Genomic DNA, 25,588 nt, shown 5'->3' with positions numbered 1-25,588 from the left:
CACTACCTGTATGGGGAAAAGTGTGAGATATACACCGATCATAAGAGTTTGAAGTACTTTTTCACCCAGAAGGTCCTGAATATGAGGCAAAGGTGTTGGCTAGAGTTGGTAAAGGACTATGATTGTGATATCCTTTACCACCCAGGGAAAGCTAATGTAGTGGCAAACGTGTTGAGCCGGAGGGGCCCAGGACAGTTGTTTAGCTTAGCACAGATATCGAGAGAGTTGGCAGATGAGATTACTAGAGCAAGAATAGAGTTGGTTGTGGATCGGTTGGCCAATATTACCTTACAGTCTACCCTCCTGGAGAGGATAAGAGAGGGTCAGATGAATGATGCGTAGTTGCAGGAGGCTAGAGGGAATGTCCTAGATGGAATAGATAAGGATTATTCTATTTCAGAGACAGGGTTACTACGGTATAAGGGTCGGATTTGTGTCTCGCCAGATTTGGGTATTAAACGAGAGATATTAGATGAATCCCATACTACACCGTATTCACTCCATCCAGGCACCACAAAGATCTATCAGGCCCTACGAACGTTATATTGGTGGCTTGGCATGAAGAAGGATGTAGTGGGGTACGTGGCCAAGTGTTTGACCTGTCAGCAGGTGAAGACTGAGCATCAACAACTAGCGGGGTTACTACAGCCTTTGGGTATTCCCAAGTGGAAATGGGAGGACATTACCATCACTACTACAAAAATTACATGATAATTCAGTTAAAAACTGACTTCTGAACGTTCATAAGTCGGTTGGGAACTAACTTCCCATGCAGTGACTTATGATGTAAAAATATGGTAGGTCAGTTAGCGCCAAACCGACCTCTGGTGTAAGACAAGGTAGGTCGGTTGCACACTGACCTCTGGTGTAAAACAGGGTAAGTCAGTTGCAAACCGACCCCTGGTGTAAATCATGATAGGTCAGTGTGGCACACCGACCTCTAGTGTATAACAGGGTAAGTCGGTTCCCAACCGACTTATGGTGTAGACATCTATTGTCAATTTTAGTAGAACTGACTTATGGTGTGTTTTGTTTTTCATTATAAGTGTATTATGCCAAAACAAATCCTGCTTTTTATAACAAAACAAAACATATATCACAGTAATATAAAATACTATAATTTGAATTAAATATCCAAAATAATGATGAGTCTTAAGTTAATTACAAAATTACTCATATAAGCATTGTAAACTATAGTTAGACAACAAAAGTGTGTGTATCTCCAAGAAAGTCTAAGTTAACACTCTAAGTATATCTCTTAAAAGTCTAAGTTAACAAAAGTGAGTATACCTATGTAGTGTTCATCAAATCCATCACCCATTGGGCCCATTCTTCACGTACTTCATTGATATCATCATTTGTGTAAGAGTTCTTCCCGCCACTTCTACACTCTGGGATGCCCATTCTTCACGTACTTCTTTCTTGTTTCTGCACTTCAATAATTAGAGAAGAAATTTACTTTGTGAGAAAAGTAAGAATATGCTAATGCATAAAGAGAAAAAAGACTTACCCAACTGAAGTATCAAAATATCCACACAAGTACTTTCTCAAGTCTCCATAATTGGAATTCGCAAACAATAGCTGTTGTGTTTCTCTATTACCACTTGAGTATATGTACACCTTAAACAAGAGAAACATCATGATTAAGCACTGTATTAATATTTTTCGTATTATAATAAGAAATTTCTTTAAATGCTATAGAGTAGATCTTGATCAGATAATACTAGAAACCTGTATAGATAACATCATATACACTACTACTGATACTAGTGACAATGATCATATAATTGTATAGTGTGTGTATGTCACAAATATAATTGCATAATTTTTCTTGAAACGCCAATATTGTGTGCTCTTTGGGGTAACTGAACCATAATTGTTAATAGTTGATTGATGAAATTTACAATGCAAATTGAAAAAAACCATTTGTTATTACTTTAAAAGACATTTTCTTATTAAAATAAGTAAATTTGGTTTTGTTGTACATTTCCTTAATTAAAAATAAAAAGAAACAAATTTTCCTTGACAAAATAAGAAAAGGGAAAATGAGAGAAAGTGAAAGAACTGTGAGTCCAAATTTCTATACCTTAAATCCCAAAGCATGCCATCTTTCAAGTGCTTCTGCAACATCATCAAATAAAATACCCACCAACTAATTGCTTTAGAACCCAATTTTCCATATGTGATCTTGCATATCAAGTGTTTATTGAGAACTATAGCCCAAAAGAACATTACAATTTACAAGCAAACTCTATGCAACTTACTTGCAGTTGTCTTAGGGAAGGAACATTTTTGTTGGCCCGAGTCATTGCTTCTATGTTAGCAACTAAAGAATCAATAATCAAATCTTTCCCAACATAGTCCGAAGGGATGGGCAAATCATACTATACGAATTTATACAAATGTGAATAATAAGTTAGATTCTCCACAATCAAATTTGGAGATAATTAAATCAATCGAAACTTAAAGTGATCAAGGTCACATTACTAAAAAAATGCAAATTACAAGGGACGAATGCAATTTTAAAAAGTTGAGAGGCATAGTAATAATATAAGCTTATAATTCCTTTATTTCAACAAATTATTCTCCCCAGTACTGATTATTTATATATAAAAATACGATGACTAATGCAAGGGAATATGAACGAATAATTGAACATATAATTAAGATTAATTGTGCGCACCACGCACAACAATGAACAGCTCGTACAATGCAAAATCTTTTTTTTCCTCTACTTCAAAGGATTCCTCTGACTTCTTAACCATGTATAATTAATTTAATTCTTATCATTTTATTTAGAATAGCAAATCAACCAATCACCTATCCATACAAACAAAAAGTCAACCAGAGATTATAATTGAGAGCTCTTATAAAATTAAGCATTTACCATGGTTTACTACTTAGGCCAGCTCTCATGGCTTCCGGCAAAGACCAGAGACACAGCCAGTAGGAGTCAACCAAGGAAGCGATGTCAGCAGCTGATGTTCTCATCCCGTCCCTTGCAAACGATGTCGCTTTAAACTGCCTTGCCCGAGTACCAAAATGGCATCACATGCAAGGGAAGATGGCATCAAAAGTGTTTGGGGGTAAGCACTGATCTGCAAAACACAATTTATAACAGTCTCAGCATGCAAAATTATTTAATAATCTGCTACTTATTGAATAAGACCACTTCTTTTTATAGCCAAATTATTCACTCTCTCATTCTATTCAACATATGGTCCATGAGAATTGCATTTTCCCAAGCAAAGTCTCCACACATAATATGATCTTAGTTTCATCCATCACGGTAAAGTACCCAATCATAATTTAAAATCACTCCATTAGTGCATATAAAAAGTATTCGCAAGATATTGGTATTAACATAGAACAAAATTATTTGCACAGGTGTGACAGAAGAAAGAGTACAAGTTCAACAAGAGACTCCATGAGCTCCACTACATGTGCAGTGTTCTCAATTATCGGGACCACAAGTTCATCATGATAACCATGTCCTTGAATTCCTTTTATCATCTCCATATGTGTGACCTGAAAATTTCCCACAGATATTAGAAAATGATGTATAACTTGAAAATGGACTGCAAATGGATTGATCACTGTTACAAAGCATGCAAGAGATAACTCGAAACTCCTTTGAGAATGGATTTATCATTGTTGCAATACAAGATTCCATCCCATGACTGTGAACAACAGCTCCTGCATTACACATCTTAGCAAATGAAGAAGAAAAAAAATGAACTAAGAAAAAGTACTTGAGCCTGAATACGAAGATGAAGATCTCATCTTGGTCAGAAAATTAGTAATAAAAATTAAATAATTTTTTTTAATAAATATAGAAAATTAAGTTGGTGAAAAACAAAGGTATAAAATCATAGAATAGACAAACCAGAAAGAGCATCTGACATATAATAAAGAAAACAGAATGAACATCTATCTTAAAATCTTGCCGATGAAGAACGGGCGGGAAAATTTCGCTGTAAAAATTCAGGCAACCCCCGACTCCCATTTATATATGATATATATATATGAAGAGACTGACCTGACCCTATTATATATGAAGAGAATGACCAGTACGCAATGAGAGAAACGGTGAGCGACGGAAGGAGCTGCTGCCGAAGTTGACGAGGGTTGTTGTCACGACCGGAGTTGAGGAGGGAGAGTCACTGTCGTGACTGGAGTTGAGGAGGGAGGGTCCTTTGGGTCACTGGCGGAATGAAGATGAAGAAGAAGATGCGGGATACTTAAAAAAAATTAGCTTTTACACTACAAGAAAAAACAGTATTCATAACACTTAAAAACTGCTAAGCGGGAGTATTGATAACACTTCTGAAAATGCTAACATAGCCCCTGTTATTAAAAGTCCTGTCTTTTCTATAACAGTATTTGAATGTTATGTTCGATGTTATCTTAAACTATTCAATAACACATTTTGAATTGCTATAATATTCAAATAATAACATTTAGTTAGAGTATTTGGTTATAAATTTGACATTTAATCTTATACTTTTTGCGTAACACTTTTCAACTGTTACATTTGATTATTTTGATAGCGTTTTTAGTTTGTTATATTATATAAATCATAACGATTTGTTACGCTTATAATATGTTTCTAAATCATAACATATTAAAAGTCTAGTAATAAAATTTTGTTATTTTAGCATGGATAATATATTTTAAATTTTATTTTAATAAGTATACTTGTAAGGTTTTTTTTAATTAAAAGATTTTCATTATTGTATTTTGATAAAAAAAAAATCAAAATTAATCATAAAATGTAATTCTCAATAGATTGATAAACCATAAGTATTACATTAAAGAATAACTAATTCAAACGATGAATGTGTCTACTTCATGAGATCTTAGTTCTAACTTAAGTTTGAAAGCATAGCATAATAAAGTTTTATAATCTTGAACATTTTTTACTTCAAAAATGAAAAACAGAAACATTACAAGATACACAAAAGTAAACCATGCATGAAACTTGCTCCATTCTTCAATTCATCATCATTTGTGCACTTGTCTTTGTTTTGAGTCCATTTGCTTAACTACAACAAAATTTAAATAATTAATACTTCAACTTTTTGGAGGGTTAGTTTTACTCTAATGAATTATGAGAATGAGAAAATAGAGTGAGCACACAAAAAAAAGTTGAGAAATCCCTCTACTGAAAACTACAAAGAGAGGGAGAAGGATGGGATACTTGCTTCCCAGAGACATGAAAATTACAAGAAAATGAAAAACTAAAGACACTTGAAAACAAAAAAGGAAATTCAATTTTTCTTATTTTACAGTACCAAAAAGACTAATCTAAACAAGATAATCAAGGCACTAATTCTGCCATAGGAAGATAATAAAAATACCAATGTTCAATCCAGTATCAAGTCAAAATACTAATTCAACCACTGTCATATTTTTTCATTAATCCAATCACAATACTTTCAGCCACTATGACACCAAAATACACCAGTAAAAAGAAATCTCATTTTTTTAAACACTTTTATACAAAATAAATCTCATTTTTTATTAGTATTAGTTTTATAACATTTACATTATATATAGTAATGTTTATTTATTTAGATTCTAAAGGGTTTAATTTACATGTGCCAACTCAATTAAGTTTAAGTATACCATTAAACATGGTGCAACATGACTGCAATCAATGCACGAAATCAATAAGTATTAACAATTGAGTTAGAGATATATAGTAAGAAGAGAGAAAGATACAGTCTATATGCACAGATATAATAAATTATATAAAATAAATAAGTAAAGCTAAAGTGCTGGAGTTATCACTCTAAATCATTTTGAAGCTAACAAAAGACAGAGTCTACTAATACTCACAACCTCCTTATAAGGAGATTAAGTCGCAACCTTCTTATCACTATCAAATTTTTTTTTAAAAACTACTTTACAGAAAAAGTAAAATATAATGAAACTCTCACAAAAATACCTTCTTCTACTTCTAGACTTGCCAGGTGACGGGGAGCATGACAAGTTGCGTCTTGTGTGCACCTTTCTACAACAAGGGCTACCAAACTGCCATTTGCACCAACATCATGCTTGTCTTCTGAAGATTTTTCAAAATTTGAATGCTGAAGCTTTTTATTCCTGGAATTTGGCAAGCTAGAGATATGAATTTCATCATCATCAGTGGCATAATTTCCAAGACCCAGCACATCTGTTACTTATACATAAAAGTACAAATTCAAACTGTAACAGAGTGAGGTTGGTTAACAAATCATAGCTTGGTCAGAGTTGCAAGATTCTTACTCTATCAAAATTGCTCACCCATAGAGAATTATTAGGATTAGGCCATGATTTGAAGCAGAATCAGTTATGGGAGAAAAAACAAGTCTACAACATAAATGAAAAAGCAAAACAAATGAGTGCATTATAAATGGAAGAAAAAACTCTGAGCATTAAATATAAAACAATAAAATGAGCATCTGTAATACTAAAATGCCTGGTTGAAGCTGTAACAAATGTTAAATTAGATAAGAATTGACAGCTTAACATTTGAGAGCACCATGATCCAACCAATAAACACTCACATGGAGCTCTTCATTCAACCATTAATTTATTTATACAAGTAATAGAAGCATTTTCAATACAACTCCGAGTCGTTTCAGCTTTCTTACCTCCAGCATTCAAATTTTTGACATATCCAGAAGGCATTGAGGATTTCATGGACTTTCCAATGGATGGCACATTTTGTCCACTGCTACAGCTGAGAATGCCACCCATCACTAGCCAGTCCTTTTGCCATCAATATACAATCAAAATTATACACAACTCATAATATACACCAAGTAAAAACAGAATTTGAATTAGGAAAAAAAAATCATAAACCCGATTATAACCCAAGTATTATTATTATATATATATTTAATGTATACACTAAAAAAATAGGAAGCTAGCTAATATCTCATACAACAAAAAGGTTAATGGGTTACTGTGACAAGATTAATACATGCTTCAGAATCTAGCAACATAACCGTTAGATAACAATGACAAAATCTCATTTTCTCATAAAACAAACACTTATTTCAGATGAAGTTTACTAGAGCATACCAAAGCTAAAATAATATTGATCAAAAGGACCACTTGTTTCAGTTTAAGATGTGAAAAGTCAACCCATATTATTATTCCATGGTTAAGCTTTTTTGGCTATGAAAAATTGTAATCGTATAGAACCTTCTGGTGTGATTAATGGCACTGAAATATTCAACATCTGCCAAGTGGGAATAACTTGAGTGATGTATTGTCAACTAGGCTGTTATGCATGGTGGAAATGCCTAAAACTATATAGCTTAAGAGGCTAAGCTATATATTAATATTTGGTTTGAAAATTTTGCAAAAGAACATCAATTTTCTGTTTTTGAAGAGAAAAAATATGACTGCAATATAAACAGGTAATATACTGTTGTTGATTCTAATTTTCTCTCTATGAAACTATTGATATAACTTCCTTGAGCAATGATTGTATTACATGAGAAAGAGGCCAAAGCCAATTTTTGGAATTCTAAACAAAAAACTTAATATTAAATGATGAGTAACTATCCAAACTCTTACTTGAAGAATCTCATTTCACATCTAACTTATAGAACTCTAAAATACAACATCTAACTTAGAACTTTCATCAAACTGTTTTCTTGCTTCACTCAAAAACACACAAAAACAAAAATCATTAGCACATACTACAAATATGCAATCTGAATAAATATGCAATCTAAATTCCAAAGTAAAAATCTTAGTCAAATGAAACTCATAAAATAGTTGGGAAACAGCCAAACTAGTCTTAAAATCAACCACGGTGGCAACAAATCATTCTGATGCTATGCAAAGCCAACATCTTTGAGCTAGATGATAGTTAAAAAGTAGAAAATTAATTTTCATCTACTTGACAGTTTTCAATCAAATCTCATCAGTCTCTCAATGTTTTTCTTACACAGAAACTGAGATGAAAATTATCTAGATGTGATTAAAAATAAGAAAAGGATTCCTTAAAAAAAATAATAACTTACCATGCCTTTCATTAAGATCACTAATAGTTGTCTTTTTGTCTAATTCTGATCAAGATTCCAAGTTCTCTGGCACCTGAAAAATAAAACACAAATAACCATTCACTATCACCCCACACAACTCATTGAGTTGCGAAAAAGAAAAAATCTCTTCACCATTCACCAAGCATCCATCATGAGAGCTAAACAATTTCAATTTGCAACATGAAACATGAAACAAAATCAAGTGCCAGATACCTTAGATTCGTTAACTAAAGTTGAGACCTAAGTAAAAAATGTCTACAATCACTTCTAAGATACCATAATCCGCTCAAAACCAAACCAGAATTGGTACAAAACTAAGCCAAAATTGGCACAAAAACAAACCAGAATTGGCACAAAACTAAGCCAATGTTACCACAAAACCCAGCCAAATTAATCATAAGATATTAGATGAAGATATAAATTTGACCTATAACTATAGTTAAACACCCTTTATTTCTATTTTTCCCTTAATTTTAAAAACAAATCACACGTCTAGAGTATAACTTGTAATTTCAGTAAATAATTATTTCTATCATATCAAACAACATAAAATAAAATTAGTACACTATCAACAATTAGAAAATTAGGACTGCTGGCAAATTTTGATTAGTTACCTTTTGGAAAAATAGCACCAATTTTTTTGCAAATGGAATAATTTCCTTGACATGACCTGTCAGAATGGAGATCAAATTCAAAACCTGTACCTGAAAATAATGAAACAAAAAAAAGCTATCGTGAGATTAAATTCTCATTGCAAATTACACGATATCTTGCTTTTGCATAATTCAAATCCATACGTCTCCAAGGTTTCCTCTCCCAAACATTTAGGGTTTGACAGGAATATCCATTATTCAACAAAAAATATAATGTACAATATTAAAACAAAAACCTTAAGGTTTAAGGTAAACACTTCAAAACTTATTGTAGGAAGAGGTCAAGAAATATAAAAATAATTAATATAGAACTAATAGTATCATTGTGCAACAGCAGCTATATATACCTATGAATCAAATTCTTGGACTTCCTCGACCAACTTGAAACATGAATCCTAACACACGGGAAGAAGATCAGTGAATGCTCCCTCTAAAAAGTTAGCATCTTCAATATGCAGACACAACGACCTACAGGCTGCCAACTAAAGCCAATAAAGCACAAGCTTAGAAGTTGAACTATGTAGGTGATACAATTTTGGAAAAAAATAAGCATGTTTGAGAATAATGCCCTATGCACCATACTCTAACAAATAGGTCTTTGTCTTGTAGCAATTTGATCAAAGCATAGTATACTGGTCTTTTAGTGTCATCTTTAATCTGCCATAACACAAACAAAAAAAACCAAACACATTATACTCTAATATCATGTCAAAGGTATTACAAGATATAAATCCAATGGAAAAAAACGCATACAAGGACAAAAACACATAAGGTGGAAAATTCATCTTAACATGCATCTTTTTATCTGGAGTTAATGAAAAAACTCCACTAATATATATACATACACACACATAAATAGTTATCCATTCCACAGCTTCTACAAATAGAGTACAGTAGCACAATTATACAAAAACAAAAAAAAAATTCTCCTAGTTTACTGACCAAAAACACAGTTAAATATCTTAAATGTGAGTATGCAATTAGCAGCAATGAAGCAAGAAACATTGCAATTGAAAAAAAATCTTTGCATCTGCCACCACTTGACATATATTGAGAAGAAACTTCTATATGCTTGTATAGCTCCCTTGAATCCATAATATTTTTAAAATAGGAAAAATCAAATAAATATATCACCTCAGAAACCCATTGTCCCAATATAATTGCGACTTTCCGATGGATGAAACGCATATTTGGATGATCATTTGAGAGATCAAGTGATAATGCACCATTAAACCTGCAAATTTACACATTAGGAAGACAAAATCATGTAAATATAACAAACCCAAGAAGATATTAGAGCCTGAAATAAATAGATATGTCAAACTATAAGCTAACTTTAACAGACAACCGATCGTACAAACCAACTCTCTAGCTAAATCACAAGTATTGCTTTGAACCTAGCCTTTAGAAGTGTGAACAAGTCAAGTTATCCTAACCACTTCTGGCACTATTATTCATCAAAACAATTGACACTATCAGTTGGGGTGAATTCAAGCACTTTAACATGTTGAGAACAAAATATTACAACCCTTCAACAATAGTGTACCAACCGTATGCACTATTCTCATCAAAACTGTATGCATAAAATTGGGGCTAACATTAAAACGCATCATGCTACACGCACCCTTTCCCCACCCGAACCCCACCTAATTAACACACTAGACCAAATATCAATTCTATCAAGTTATTAAGTTTAACAAGTCGGCACACTTTTTTTAGTACTAGTTCCTCTTGATAAACCCTAATAGGCAGAAAACTTGAACATTTTGCTATAGAGAAGAATCAAACTACAGATCTCATGGAAGCAAATCATGAGCCTAATTTAAATGCAGCAATAATTCATGAATTTTAATTTAGAAAGATAAACTAGTTAGTTGACAATATAGATAGCAAAGTAAAGAATTGACAGACCAATCTTTAAAGGTCATGTAATTTGAAAGCTCATAATAAACATATGCAGCAGCAGCATAAGCAGCATCTTTTAGAAGCAGCCCTGGAGTGATTTTAGTAACTGGTGTTGGGCAACCATTCATTGCTTCTTGAAGGATTGAAACCACAAGAGGACCTAAAAGCTAAAAAGTAGAAATCTAAATCAAATAAGTAGATAATTATTTACTCAGCCAAAAGAGAAGGTAAGTTATTTATTCAACAGAAAACAATTTGGGTTATTACATAACAATAAAAACCACCGACCTCGCTATGGTTATGAAACAAAACAATGTACAAAGCCTCAGCACAAGGCCTCAATTTTTCTGTCCACTGAATCATATCCTGCTCGTGATGAAATGATTCAGGGTTGTGGTACAACTCCTCCAAATCATGAGGAGTTAAAACAAAGTACCTGTAGAAATATAAATTGACAATTTAAATGAAACAATATTGTTCAAATTGCTTGTCTACAACAATCATAACCATTGTACTTTCTCAACAAATGCTTAAGGTAATCAGAAAACTATGAACAAATTCAGAAATTCAATCAAACTAAAAGTAATTAGAATAAAAATATATCCTTTGGCTTTATTACCAAACAACATAAAAAATGGACCAAACAGTACCAGGTCTAATGAAGAAAAAAATTCAAAAAGTAAAGAGAGAGAGTACTCACCATGAGACAAGAGCAAAAGCTGGGCCTAGCCTCGCACTGAGCGAGAGCCTCCTCTGCTGGCTTGCGGACGCTTTCGTCGCCACTCAATGAATTAGTCAAGAATGAGTATATCGCTGGGAGGTCCGATTTCGATAGCATCATTACAAGCGAGCTTTCGAATCAGTGATTATCTGATATTAAATTGAAATCTTAATTAAAAAAAATACCTCACATAGACAAATGAGGTTAGAGTGCTCTTGCCTGGGTTTTTGCTTCCAGTAGGAGAAATGTCGTGAGGGAGAATCGCGTGAGGGAGAAGACGGAGTTAGAGAAGGAGCAGCAAGACTTGCATGAGGGAGAAGGGGGAGACTAAGCAGCAAAAATCGCGTGAGGGAGAAGGAGCAGCAAGAATCGTACAGATCGCGGTGATCCAACGGCTCAACAAAATGGATTAGAGACATAGTGTGAGAGAGAGTGAGAGAAGGAAAGATAGTCAAGTCTGAAAGAGAGGGGCAGAGGAGGCAAATGGGTTAGACAAAATTTTCATTAGGCGCTTCTTTCTATTTTATTTGGCGCCTAAATTGGCTGTGAAAAGAAAATTAAACGTGTATTAATAAGCTTTTTAATATGTGTTATTTTTTATTGTAATATATACTCAAAATTGTTGTAGTGTTATTTTCAATGCCCTAATTTTTACATGTTAAGTCGGTCCATTAGAAACTGACCTATAATGTAACACAATAAGTCTCTTCTACAACCAACCTATTATGTGACATAATAAAAGAAAAATTTACGCCGCAAGTCATTTGTAGCATAACTGACCTATCATGTCACATATTAAGTCATTTCTCACACAACCGACCTACCATGTCACATGAGCAGTCATTTCCCACACAACCGACCTACCATGTCACATAAGAAGTCATTTCCCACACAACTGACCTATCATGTCATTTAAAAAATGATTAAAGAGATACTCTAAATTATTTTATGAATTTTTTTTATTTTAAATTATAAATATTATTAAATTAAAATATTGTCTTGTTTATAAAAATGAAATAAAAAATTTTATTTACAAATAATTTATTAATTTATTTATCTTTCAAAAATTATAATATATGTAATATTAATAAGTATATATTTTTTATACTTATTTCATACCCAAATAAATTATATATATGAATTGTTTAAATAAATTAATATATTTTAAAATTTCAATAATATAAAACAAATTAGAGTATCTTTAATAATATATTTTTATAATGACATGGTAGGTCGGTTGTATAGAACCGACCTACCATGTCACATGAGAAGTCATTTCCCACACAACGGACCTACCATGTCATCTAAACAATTATTAAAGAGATACTCTAAATTATTTAATAAAGTTTTTGTATTTTAAATTATAAATACTATTAAATTAAATTATTTTCTTGTTTATAAAAAATTAAATTAATTTGTTTTAATTACAAATAATTTATTAATTTATTTATATTTAAAAAATTATAATATATGCAATATTAATAAGTATATTATTTTATACTTATTTCATACTGAAATAATTATATATATATGTATTATTTAAATAAATTAATATATTTAAAATTCAAATAATGTAAAATTTATATTTGTTAATATTACATTATAATTATATTTTATAAATAAAAAATATTTTAATTTAATAATATTTACAATTTAAAATAAATAAATAAATATTTGATAAAAGAGTGTCTTAAATAATTTTTTAGAAGACATGTTAGTTCGATTCTGTGTCATTACACAAATATATTGTTAAAGATACTCTAATTTGTTTTTACATTATTAAAATCTTAAAATATATTAATTTAATTTAATTAATTAATTTATTTATTTATTTATACTTGAAAACATTATAATGTAATATTAATAAATATAAATTTCTTACAATCATTTCATACAGTAATAGCTTACATATAGATATATATTTATAGTTTAAATAAATTAATATGTTTTAAAATTCTTATAATGAGACATGATAAGTCGGTTCACATAGTAGCGACCTACCATGTCAGCAAGGTAGGACATGGTAGGTCGGTCCACACAAAACTAACCTACCATGACAACATGGTAGGTCGGTTTTGCATGAACCGACCTATTATGTCTTCTACAAGCATGGGAGGTCGGTTCACCACATAGTAGGTTGGTTCTCGCGCAACCGACTTCCCATGCTTACCTTGGACATACATGATAGGTCGGTTCTGTGTAAACCGACTTATGAACATGTGTTAAGTTAGTTTAAGGAGAACCGACCTCTCATGTCCGATGGTTGATGTCCAAATTGTAGTAGTGCATAGATTTTGTGGGAGGTATACTCAGGACAGTGGGATTACATGACTCAGTGTGGGTGATAGTAGACAGATACACCAAGTCAGCTCACTTTCTGCCAGTGAAGACGGCCTATACTGTGGATCAGTATGTGGAGTTGTACGTGAGGGAGATTGTACATCTTCATTGGGTTCCCAAGTCTATAGTGTTGGATCGGGATCATATATTTACCTCAAAGTTTTGGGGTAGTTTGCAGAAGGATATGGGGACTCAACTGAAGTTCAGTACGGTCTTTCATCCTCGGAATGATGGACAAGAGAGGACGATTCAGGTGTTGGACATGCTTCGAGCATGTGTGATAGACTTTTAGGGGTCTTGGAGTAAGTATCTCCTATTGATTGAGTTTTCATACAACAACAGTTATCAATCAACGATTGGAGTAACTCCGTACGAGATGTTATATGGAAGGAGGTGTAGATTGCCCATTCATTGGGATGAGAAGGGTGAGAGAAAGTATTTGGGGTTGGAGACAGTGAAGAAGACTAATGAAGTGATCGAAAAGATCTGACCTCGAATGCTCGCTTCGCAGAGCAGACAGAAAAGCTACGCTAATCCTAAGCGTAGGGACGTATAGTTCAAGGTAGTGGACCACGTGTTTTTGCAAGTCTCACAACTGCGAGGGGTGAGAAGGTTTGGGAAAAAGGGCAAGTTGAGCCCTAGATTCATAGGACCATTTGAGATCCTGGAGTGGATCGGGTAGGTGGCCTACAGATTGGCTCTGCCACCGTCATTGTCGGGAGTTCATGAAGCATTCCACATTTCTATGCCTCGAAAATACGTCTCAGATTCGACTCATGTGTTGAATTATGAGGACTTGGAGTTATAGACAGATTTTTCATAAGACGAGCTACTGGTTCATGTCCTAGACAGGAAAGACAAGGTTCTACGGAACAAGACGATTCCTCTAGTCAAAGTATTGTGGAGGAATAGCAAGGTCGAGGAAGCGACCTGGGAGCTTGAGTCATCGATGTGGGATCAATATCCCAAGTTATTCAGGTAAATTTCGAGGACGAAATTCTCAGTAGGAGCGAATAGTTGTAACAACCAAAAATTGCTAATAAGGCCTAGGGCCTTGATTAGCGTGCTGGGAGGGCATTATTGGAATATGAATGTTTAAATGGTTAAATGTGTGACTATGTGGCATGCATGATTAATATGATTACATGAATATTTTATATGCATGTTTATGAGTATTAGATATGCATGTGAGCCCTTTGTAGCTTATAAGAGCATATTTGTAATTTTGGTCGTTAAGGGCATAAACGTGATTAAATGTGAAAAATGATTGAGACCACATTATTATGTTGATATATTTGCAGTATATGGCTCGAGACGGTCCTAGTGAGCAGGTTAACGAAATAGTCACAGCGGGGTTTAATGCTCAGCTCGGTGGGAGCCTGGGGGTATTTTTGTGAATTTAGAGAATATTTTGGGATTTACTAGATGTTGAATAAGTTTGTGGTAATTAATTGGACATGACAGAATTAATTGGTAAATATTAGGAACACTTGAGGAATTAGCGGGAACTGGGAGCAGAATGGCCATTTTACCCCTTAATACCCTTAGTGAACCAATAAGCTTAGAGGGGCAATGAGGTCTTTTGTTAAAGTAAGGGATATACTCAGAAGGTTTAGGAAAATAAATTAGAAGGTGTTGGAATCTCTCAGCTCTTCTTCTCTCTCTCTCTCTCTCTCTCTCTCTCTCTCTCTCTCTCTCTCTCTATACTTGGAAGCTAAGGAAAAAAGGTAGAAGAACTTAGGCTCTAAGCTGGGAATTTTGGAAGAACAATTGAACGGGCAAGGCTGAGTTAAAGATTGGAAACCAGGGGGATCCAGCTGGGATACTTTGGGGTTTAAGCTCAAGGGTAGAAGGCTGGAAACTGTGAGGATTCAATCATAATTGAGGTGAGTTCTTTATCACTGATTATGTTAAGAAATTATGGTTATTTAGGTGGAATTAGACTGGCTTTCTAGGTAATAAGTTGTTGAATTGGAGTGTTAGCTTTAGTATCATTACTGTGGTTTTGTTTTTAAATTGGGTGATTAAAAGCCCTGAATTCGTAGCTGAGTTTAGTCTTAGTTGGGAGGTTAGTTTAGTTGGAAGTTGGGAGGTGTTTGGCTGGGAAGAGTGTGGAGAGAACCCAGAAAATTCTAGGCACTAAGGGGTGCGGCGCGACCTAGCTTATGGGCACCGGACCCGCGTGCCCAGAATGCCTGGGAATGCTTTCTGACTTGGGGGCGCACCGCGGCCCTAGGGGGCAAGTCACGGCCCGCCTCCCCTTGAGGCTTGGAGGTTTAGCCTCTGACTTGGGGGCAATCTGCAACCCTTAGGGCCAGGTCGCGGCCCGCCTAGAGGATTTTGTCTTAGTGAGGCTCGGGACAATCTACCACCCGGTTTAGTAGAAATTGAGGTCCAGGAGGCTAGTTTTTACCTCCTAAGTATTTATTTGGATTAGAAGTTCATGATTACCCATTACCCACTGTGACTAGGTTTTTCGCCAAGGCTCAAGACTGAGGATCGTGCTTGAGACCGTTTTGTATCCTCTGCTCGGAATTCAAGGTAAGAAAACTATACCCTTGTGTGGTTGTGAACGGGACCGAGATTTCCCAATTATTGATTGCATGTACTGTATGTTGGTAAGATTAATGTGATATACATGAATGACTGACCTAAGGGAGCCGAGGCTTACGGTAAGCGTATTGAGCGCAGCCCGGCCTAAGCGAGTTGGGGCCAGCATGATCACCAGGGGGGCTCGGCCTAAGTGTGCCAACCCTAATTATTTGAGAACTTGAGATTGTGTGTTATCATTGATTAATTGAATATTCGTACTCTGTTCTATGTTTAAATGAGTTAAGCTTGATTGAATATTCTAATTGTTACATGTGTTTGCTATTCTTTGTTTTCTTGCTGGGCCTTGGCTCACGAGTGTTATGTTGTGTAGGTAAAGGCAAAGGGAAACTGGACCAACCATGAGTTGGAGAGCTCTGGGCGTAGAGTGTACATAGTCAGCTGCTCAACCGCCACGGCCGAGGAAAAGTATAGGGACAGAAGCCTGAAACTTGTATTTTGTCATTAGAGTGGCTACTGGTTGTATATAACTTTTGAAGATTGTAAATTTGTCTCTTAAACCTCGTTTTTGGGATCCCATGTACCAAACATCTGGTTTAATGAAAATTATTCGTTTACAATCAAAATCTTTTAACCCTAACCTGATTATTGACTTTAGGATCACATTTTTGTCCAAATGACTTGATTAGCAAGTCCTACACTATTTCAAATACACAATGTAACAGTCTTAGTTATCCAGGGCGCTACAACAGCCGACTAACTGTCGTATTTGCCTATATCAGTGTTGGGGTAGCTACACCGATAGTTAAAACCTGTCACTGTTGCAGGCAACACCGGCAGTTATTAGCTTTCGTCGTTGTTGGCAACACCGACACTTTTTAGTTGTCGCCTTTGCTAGCAACACCGACAGTTGATAGCTATTGTGGTTGGCTGTCTATGGTGACAACTTTTAACTATTGCAAAGTTTCCACACTAGAGGGCACTGCAGATACACTGTCAATGCCCCATGGTTTCAAAATCCATGAAGCAACTGCAGTAAAAGAATGCACATCAAAAGTTAAATTCAATCAACATTTGTAACATTAACTTTGTATTAGATTAGTTCTAACACTTTATAATAAAAGAAATACATAATTCAAAAAAAGTTTGTCTTAAAATGGATATTTAGCAAAGTTACAAAAAAACTAGTTTGTCATAAAATAGATATTTAGCAAAGTATGCACATCAAAAAGCTAAATTAACTCAACCTATAATTTGATAAATTAATTTTATATTTGATTAGTTCTAACAATTTCTAATAAAATAAATACAAAGTTCCAAAAATTACTAAATCCCCTCACATAGGTACTGAGCATGCATGCCATCCTTTAGTGAGATGTGGTAGAATATATTTTGCCCACTCCTCTTGATCTTCATTAAGTTCAACATCAATATATGGTAAACCTGAATTGAACTACAAATAATTGAAAGTATAAGTTAGATGTCAAATATATATGTAATTAAAATATATCTTTATTAACTATCTTACACAAAACTAAGTACATGCAATAATACACACTAAATAAAAGCATAAATATCTCTAGACTGAAATATTCAATTGACAGAATTTGCATCATTTGATTGCTAAAAGATAGAAACAAATTTAAAAACATTAACTCTAAGAAATAGTAATTATCATTTATCATATATCACAACAAACTATGTCATGATTTGCTCCACTCCGTAAGGACCCACCTTTTTTCACTTTAAATTCTTCATGAGACACTCAGCCATGTATTCTTATATATGATGCTATAGTTAGTGAGAAGAAGTTAAAGAAGGTACATGAATAAGTGTGAGTTTAAGGAGAAGGGAGTATTATTCCTATCTACTTCGTTTTTTTGCTAAGAATGTATGACCTCTCTGAAAAGGGAATATGTATGCCTACCTACAACACAAACGGGGCATCATGTGGCTTGGAGTAACTAATAGCAAAAGACTAACAGAACGACAGTCTACACAAAACATAGACTGCAGACAACACAATAACACTAAATAGCAAACTAGATGGGTCTCAAATCAAACTAACTATGCATAACACAAAAACAGAAACAAGAACACAAGAAGAAACACCTCAACACATTATCACAAACACAGAGAAGGGTTAATAATTTCAGCTGAACACAAATATTACGATTTAGTATAATTGAATAAACATAATCCATCATTGAAAGATTCCATTAATATGTCAATGGTATTTGTATATGTTGTCTGTATGCAGAAGCATATAAATTTAAAAGGTAACCCATATATTACCTTTCACACTTGGGTCCTATCACCACAGATTCTATATTTCAATTCATCAACCTTCATAATAACATTATTAGTGTATCACGTTATCAGCTTGTCTGTTCATGTCCATATATTAATGTTTCAATGCAATAGAAATGACACTCAAAAAATTTCATCGCTTTAGAATCTACAGTTTGGTGAGATTTCAATTCCAGCTACCTGGCTTGTTGACTATAAAACATCTATTATATACTAAATAAAGTGCAAGTACTCAAACTTGTTAAAATAAACCTCGTTTGTTTATAATTTAAATTGGATAATATGTCCCCAAATCGTAACCCTACATAAAGAATTTCATAAAGCAATCCACAAATATACATTATATAAAGCCATCTAAAACCAAAGTCCATATACTTTTTGTGGTGTCTTCATTTAGACAAAATTTACAAACAATTAGTCTTCTCCAGACACAAATAGAGAAAATTTGGTGTTTTTCATAGCAACATTTTTAAAAGATCCAATCAAAATAACACATCAAAAGTATGAACATTTACAGAGTTAACATATCCTTAGAAGCACTTGAAACATTTTCTAATTAACTTTGGGTTTGGATTTGCAATTCTCTACCTAAGTTGTTTATTCCCAATAATCATAAGAAAATTTCCAATCAAAATAACACATCAAATTATGAGCATATACAGTTTTAACGTAGTCACAATATTTGGTCATGTATGTTAGTTTACCTCTAATGAAATTTCATCAAAATCAACCTTTTTAATTCTTAAGAGTACTGCAACGTAAAAACAAAATATAAGTGTGCTCGAGTCGAATGAACATTTATAAAAGTAAATAATGGTATAGATGGAAACTTTATGTACCAAATAAAGAGTGGGCCCACTTTCAAATCATATGTAACTAAAGAAAACATGTAGTGTCATTTGGTGGAGAGAGAGAAATTTGGTGGAGAGAGAGAAAGAAGAAGATGCATAAAGGTTATGCAAAGGTTATACTATGAGTGGGGCATGTAAATGTTTCCAAATAATGAATAAGATAATAAACTAATAATGTCAAAGACACAATAAAGTAAAGGGATTGAGAAATGCAACACCAATTCAAAAAAAAAAATGCAACACAAAAAGTATTTCCTTGACTCCTTAAATTGTAGTCACATTAGTTATAATGAAAATGGGGGAAAGTCTTATAGTCTTAGAACATTTTAAGCCAATAATTTACTATGTTGACCTTGTATCTCAATAAGTAAAAATCCAATGATAGAATGCAATTTGATACTATAGAAACTAACCTATTCCAAGCAATCATAGAACTTGAGCAATATGCAAAATTCAATGGTAGCAGGCTCCTCACAGTGATCTGCAATCCGTACTTCCAATTGCAGTCATGGAAAGGTTTTTCAGAGAGCCAAACTCAATGCTGAAGCTTTTATTTAGGGATACAACTAATTATGAAGTCAATGACCACAAGGGCACATAGCTTGCAAGTGATGAGATGGATTCGCTGAATGAGAAAACCGTTATACCTTAGTGTGATAAAGCTTACCAACAAACCCAGGGTTGATAGACATAATGAAGACTAGATCAACAACTGCACAATGCAAAAATAGTTATTAGTTGCTTTCAATTTATTCAAATGGTTAAATTTTAAATTATTGTTATAAAACTATTAAGAATACTGAAATATAAAGTATAAAGAAACAGACAAAGTAATAGAGAGAGATGTAAAGAGAGAGTCAAACTCTTGTATGTGTTATTTCAATGGGGGAATGACCCCTATTTATATAGATAAATAAGCCCTAAGGAAATTAGGTAACTACTCTGAATACAATCATGAATTAATGCTGATATTTTACTTTGGGTAACCTAGTGATTCTTCATTATTATGGACATCCATATATATAATATTTATAACACTCTCCCTTGGATGCCCATGAAAACTGCTTCATTAAAAATCTTGCTAGAAAATCCCAGTAGGACAAAAACTCGGCCAAGGGGAAAAAAGTGTCGTGTATATTTACTCCCCATCATTTCGACGCTCTTGAAGATCCTTTAATCGACACATTATGATCTTATGTACCATTATTTCGAACATTGATGTTGGTAATGACTTTGTAAATAAGTCTGCAAGATTTTCGCTTGATCGAATTTGATGAACATCAAATCAACACTCTTTTGAAGATCATGTGTGAAGAAGAACTGCAGTGAAATGTATTTAAATCTATCTCCTTTAAGGTATTATCCTTTTAGTTGAGCACCACATGCATCATTATCTTTATAGAGAATTGTTGGTATTTCTTTGTCGAGTGATAATCAACATGTTCTTCAAATATGTTGTTTTGTTGATCTCAATCACACATTTTCCCCTTGTCTCATGAATTGCAAGTATCTCAATATGATTTCAAGTTGCCTCTTTAAAAACCTAGTCAGGAAATCCCAGTGAGACAAAACCTGAACTAAGGGAAAAAGAGTGCAACATGTATATATCTCCCCCTCATGCATATATCCATGGTAACTTTAGTGATCAAATATCTCATATGATTTTCATTGTAATTATAAATCACCATAAATTATCTATGATCATATATTTACTATAACTCTTCTAGATCATATATGTAGAATGAAATATGAATATCTATCCAATATATTTAATCAATCATGTATATAACCTTGTTCATATTCATATCATATCAACAATGTTATAATATGCATCATATTTGTAGATATTCATTATCTATGACTGTGTTCATCCAAAATTTGAAAGTTAAATATGATCACATGACTGAATATCTTCGATAATATCAATTTTCAATTGCAATAAAGATGGTACTTTGGGACCATATATTCATTGCATTCTCGTTACATGTTCTTTAATTTCTACATCAAGTGATCATATACAGTATGATTCTTTATGCATACGAAGTTCTTTGGGACTTTTCTACTCATAATTTAATCTATAAACAAATAATATATTTAATAATTCCCAATCTACAAGATGAAATAAGAAATCATTCTTCAATAGTTGATAAAATAATCAGAAGCTCTTCAAGATCTTTTTACAACGTATTATTTACAAATTCACATTGCATAGACAATCATACTTGTAATTTCAAATAATTATTCACCCACATGTCTTTAATCCAGACAAAGAGCTTTATTGTATAATGCGCGAAACTTTGAATTTATATCTCATAAGACATGTTAAATTCTTCTGGAATTTTTCCAGTAAGGCATATTTTAAATTCTCATATTACTAGGAGTTCCAAATAAATAATTTGTGTGGCCACGTTTATATGACACATATCAATTCTCATAAAACATATATACTCCAGGCTATAATCAAATCTTGATTATATTTTGTAACGGCCCAAAATTGCTAATAAGGCTTAAGGGCCTTGATTAGCGTACTGAGAGGGCATAATTGGTATATGTGTGATTAAATGGTTAAATGCATGATTTTGTGGCATGTATAATTAATATGATTATGTGAATATGTGATATTCATGTTTATGAGCATTAAGTATGCATGTGGGCCATTTCTAGCTTATAAATTTTGGATCGTTAAGGGCATAAACGTGATTAAATGTGATAAATTATTGAGACCACATTATTATGTGGATATATTTGTAGCATATGGCTCGAGACAGCCCTAGTGAGCGGATTAACAAAATAGTCACAGCAGGGTGTAATACCTGGCTCGAGGGGAGCCTGTGGGTATTTTATGGGAATTTAGGGAATATTTGGATTTATTGAGTAATGAATAAGTATCTAGTAACATTTGAGAAGTTAGCGGGAACTAGGGCAAAATGACCATTTTACCCCTTAGTACCCTTTGAAGGTTATAGGTTTAAAGGGGCATAATGGTCTTTTGTTTAAACAAAGGATTTATTCAGTAACTTTTAGGAATAACTCAGAAATTGGTGGAACACTCTCAGCTCTCCCATCTCTCTCTCACTCACGATTTCTCTCTCTCTCTCTCTCACTTGTGTTTTGAAGCGAATGGAAGGAAATGGTTGATTGAAGGTTAGAGCTTAAGGAAATTCTGCTGGGAGTCTTGAGGAATTGAGGCCTTTATCCAGGAAGTTTAGCTAGGAACTTAGGAGAATTAAGCTCAAGAGTAGGAAGAAGGAGCTTGTGGATTCAACAGGCAATTGAGGTAAGTTCTAGTAATTGATTTTGTTAGAGAATTTGGATTATTAGAGTGGAATTTAAGCTGAGTGTTGGGTGGTGATTTCTACTGAATTGGAGTATTGATTTTAGTATAATTGTTAGGAATTTTATGTTTAAATATGTGATTAAAATTCTGAACTCGTAGCTGGGTTCGGTTCTGGTTGAGAGGTTTTACTCGGTTAATTTTTGGGAAGATTGGTTGGGAAGAGCGTGAAAGGAACCAAGAATATTTTAGTTCGAAGGGGCACGCCACGACTCAGCTCTGAGCCATCGTGGCGCATGTGCCCAAAAGGGCCTAGGTATGCTCCTTGATTTGGGGGCGCGTCGCAACCTTGAGATGCAAGTCGCGGCCTGCCTCCCCTGGGGCTTGGGATTTTGGTCTCTGACTTGAGGGAAAGTTGCGACCCTTGGGGCCAAGTCGCGGCCCGCCTAGGGTATTTTACCTTGGGATGGTTTCTAGAATTGGTAAGGCTCGGGGGTTCGAACCTAAGCGCTCAGGAAAATTTCTACTACCCGATTTAGTAGAAATTGAGGTCCCCGAGGCTAGTTTTTATCTCCTAAGTATTTATTTGGATTAGAAGTTGACGACTACCCATTGACCAATGTGACTTGGTTCATCGCCAAGGCTCAGGACTGAGGATCGTGCTCGAGACTGTTCTATTATCTCCGCTCAGAATTCAAGGTAAGAAAACTGCACCCTTGTGTGGTTGTGTTGGGACCGAGATTCCCTGTATCTGGATATGTATGTGTTGTATAACTGTGATATCCTTATGCAAACATGAAATGAACGACCTACGAGAGTCGGGGCTAATGATTTGTGTACAGGACACAACTTGGCCACTGTGAGTCAGGGTCAGCTAGATAAACACTGAACTTGGCCTAAGCGAGCCAGAGTCAATGGAGTAAACAGAGGGTGCAGCCTAAGGGCGCCGACCCTGAGTATTGAATTTTGATTGAGATAAATTGTTGAATGTATATGTTTACTGTTAGTAGTTTGATGTCTATGACTTGTCGAATATCTGGATGTCTGTTTTATGATTGATTGATTATCATCACTGATTATGTATTACTGTTATGGTTTTCTTGCTGGGCCTTGGCTCACGGGTGCTACGTGGTGCAGGTAAAGGCAAGGGTAAGATGGATCAACCATGAGTTGGAGAGCTCTGGGGGCGAGGTGTACATTGTCAGCTGCTCGTCTACCACGAACGAGGGAAAATATAGGGACAGAGCCTAAAAATTTATATTTTGCCATTAGAGTAGCCAATTTGTCTCTTAGACCCCGTTTTTGGGATCTCATGTATCAAACATCTATTTTAATGAAAATTGACTGTTTACGATCAAAATCTTTTAACCCTAACCTGATTGTTGACTTTAGGACCACACTTTTAATCAAATGACTTGATTAGCAAGTCCTGCACTATTTTAAATACACAGTGTAACAGTCTTGATTATCCAGGGCGTTACATATTTTCTCATAACAATATGTATATGTCTTTACTTAATCATTCTCTTGTCTATGCAAATTTTGTACAATAATTCATTTGTGTACAAATATACACATTTCTCATTAGAATTGCATTTTCTTGTACAAATATTTATTTGTACCCTACATGTTTTACTTCGTTTTATGTGAGTAAGTTTATACTGCGTGGATTGCGTCATATGATTTTGGCCAAAATTATATATCCGTTGATAATTCTCGACCAGTTTAATATCATGATTCTTGCTATCTTATATTAGTAAACATTTTGTATTGTCGACAATAATTCATAATATGATCATTTACTCCCATATTGACATAACATAAAGAGATCTCATTATTTTCAACACACTTGTCAAACATGTATATTATTTATAGGTACCTATATAACCACTTCAAGTGCTTTAATTATTATCAACTTTGTTATGTCTATAACTTCTTTAAGGAGGCTCTTCAGGAGAACCATTTTTATTTAATGTTCAAATTATCAATACTTTATAACAATAAGGTATCTTCATGAGTGCCTCTTACTTACAATATCTTCAGGATGAACCAAATGAACATTTGTTTTTATAATTTTTACTTTGTTCACTTACGCTTCAAGTGTTATTAAACTCATTCTGAGTCAATTTAAATAATATTGATTTGTAGTTGGCATACATACATGTGTACTTTTATCATTCTGAACTTCTAGTTCTTATTTTGTGCAAGGATCATTTTTCAAAATATTCATCGATCTAACTGCATTTCTCTCCCCCTGGTCAAGAGAATATTTTTAAAAATTAATACAACCTGTAGGGATCACATTAAATCAATATTTGCTCAAACTCATATATATTATTGGGTCATTGAAATTCAGGTTCAATAAATCATAATTATGAACTTATTTCATTTTCAAGAATGAGTCATATATATGTATAAGTGAAAATATACAAGCTTATAATCCTTGTAAGTTCATGATCATACAATCTTATCACATCGATAAGAAATTATGTAATAAAATCCAACAATGATTCAAGAATGCAAATAGAATATAATTAAACATTCGTTATCAAAATAATATAAAAAAAATTCTCATACATCTTGGACAAGATGAATAACTATATAGAAGAAATAATTTTTAGAAGAAATATAATTTCAACTTATAAACAATTATGAAAATTTTGAGAAATGAATGCCCTAACATTCTAATGAGTGACACTTTTATAAATGATATATATGAAGTAAAAAAAATTTAACAATAGAACTGGACAAGTTAAAATATTTATAAACATAACATTTGAAAACTAGTTGAAATATATATATTTTTCTTTTAAAAATACAAGATATTCAAATTTATTTTAACTTCTCATTTGCAAAATATATATACATATATTCTTGAGCACCATATAAGAATTAATAATAAAAATAATCTTCTGGTTCTTCATCTAAATTTAGAGAAA

The 25,588-nt window shown here is 33.6% G+C and overlaps 2 long non-coding RNA genes across 9 annotated transcripts; both read right to left on the bottom strand.

Moving 5' to 3' along the window:
• Positions 1–1,324: 1,324 nt before the first annotated feature.
• On the bottom strand, positions 1,325–2,288 carry LOC133784130 (uncharacterized). The gene is made up of 3 exons (XR_009871149.1): positions 2,087–2,288; positions 1,511–1,620; positions 1,325–1,428 (listed from the first exon to the last, which is right to left on the bottom strand). It is a non-coding gene; the product is annotated as an uncharacterized LOC133784130 (long non-coding RNA).
• A 2,473-nt stretch (positions 2,289–4,761) lies between these two features.
• Positions 4,762–11,808, bottom strand: LOC133782382 (uncharacterized). Of its 8 annotated transcripts, none has more exons than XR_009870472.1 (12): positions 11,304–11,808; positions 10,892–11,039; positions 10,610–10,770; positions 9,833–9,932; positions 9,281–9,355; positions 9,046–9,180; positions 8,660–8,749; positions 8,025–8,097; positions 6,639–6,756; positions 6,271–6,354; positions 5,951–6,178; positions 4,762–5,045 (listed from the first exon to the last, which is right to left on the bottom strand). It is a non-coding gene; the product is annotated as an uncharacterized LOC133782382 (long non-coding RNA). The 8 variants fall into 8 exon arrangements; XR_009870474.1 differs by having other exon boundaries at positions 5,951–6,123; XR_009870471.1 differs by having other exon boundaries at positions 5,951–6,108.
• Positions 11,809–25,588: the final 13,780 nt, after the last annotated feature.

This window comes from Humulus lupulus, chromosome 6 (genome assembly GCF_963169125.1).
Source record: "Humulus lupulus chromosome 6, drHumLupu1.1, whole genome shotgun sequence".
In the NCBI taxonomy this organism is placed as follows: Eukaryota; Viridiplantae; Streptophyta; class Magnoliopsida; order Rosales; family Cannabaceae; genus Humulus; species Humulus lupulus.
The sequence above is the reverse complement of the archived record's forward strand: the minus strand, read 5'-3'. Positions and strand labels throughout refer to the sequence as shown.